Source organism: Apaloderma vittatum, unplaced genomic scaffold (assembly GCF_000703405.1).
Source record: "Apaloderma vittatum isolate BGI_N311 unplaced genomic scaffold, ASM70340v1 scaffold16794, whole genome shotgun sequence".
NCBI classification, from domain to species: Eukaryota; Metazoa; Chordata; class Aves; order Trogoniformes; family Trogonidae; genus Apaloderma; species Apaloderma vittatum.
The window spans coordinates 4,366-5,820 of NW_009711187.1; positions in this window are offsets into that span (position 1 = coordinate 4,366).

Sequence of the window (1,455 nt, forward strand, 5' to 3'; positions counted from 1 at the left end):
TCTAGAGGAGGTGGGCAGAGAGGGCTGGCTGGGAAAGTTCTCGGTAGCAAGAGTTAATGGGAGCTCAGAATTGAAAGCTCTCCATGGCCTGAAGGTAACTTGGAGGCAAGGAAAGCTTCAGGTAAAGGTACTACAAGTGATCAGAGGCTTTTATTGCACAACATGTCATATAGTCCCACTGGAACCTGCGCAGCATGATCAGCAAAGGATCTAAACCCACTGATCTGCAGAGAAAAATTCAAGAAATGAGTGACTTATGAAGAGTGGCTGTTCTAAGTCTTCAGATTCACTTAACGCTTTTAGAGCCTGCTATAGGACATATTAAGAAACCACACATGCACTGTGTATGTCATGTACAGACTGAAGCATCACACCTGATCAGAGAAATTCCATTTACATCAGGAGTCTTTACACCTCTGGCATTATCCTTTAAAGGAACACAAATCTAACTTGCAGTCCCCTGAAATCTGCATAGTCTTTAGTGTAAGTGGCTGAGGAGACCTCAGACCTAAGGAGTCCCCACCCCTTATTATCTGCAAGGGTGAGATGATACCACCCTCCTCTCAAAAGCTATGCAAAATCTCAACCTCTTTTCAGTTGGTCCAGACTTCAGATATTCAGGAACTAAAATAAGAAATAATTTTTAAATCCCCCCAGGCTGGCAGGAAGAGCACTGACCCCAGAACTACAATAGGAAAGTCTTACATTTGTGTTGACCAGCTCTGACAAGAACCTGTAACACTTTACCACTCAAATTGGTTTCAGGTCCCCAGGGACATTTCTGTCAAAGCTGAGTGCCACTTGCAAATAGAGATTGTTGCATTGTCCTTGAAAAAGGGTAATACATAAAAATACACTTAGAACTTTTATGAAGCCCTGCAGTTTTCTCAGAATTAAACTCAGTTTAACCCAGAACTGAAGAATTTATACATGACATTAGAATGATCAAGTGTGATGATATATGATCAGTGATAAATAAACTGCTCACCAATGAAAGACAGGTCCCTTATTCTGGTACAGCAGGAGAAGGGAGGCACAGGCTTGATGAGCTCATGGTATTTCTTATGGGTCCATTTTCTGTTATTCCATGAAAATCCAGGCATACAAGGCAGATCTATGAACACTTGCCCTCATTACAGTTGTCCTTTTAAAAAAGTTTTTTTTAAAAAAGAATGCCTGAAACAAGTTCCTTTGTTTACCATACAGATTTTAAATTTGGCAGCTACAGTTCCATAATCTTACATCTTGTCTTCATAAATATGATCGTTTTATGGCCAGCCCGGACAAGATAAGAATTAACATTGTACTGAAATGCAGTAATTCAAATTCTTGGCTTTTAGCATTAGTTTTCCTGTAAAAATGATCTAAAAATCACCTTGAATATATGTTTCCTCCATTAGCATTCCACAATTCAGAAAAAAAGATAATACAAAGTATTTTAATTTTGAACTGTCA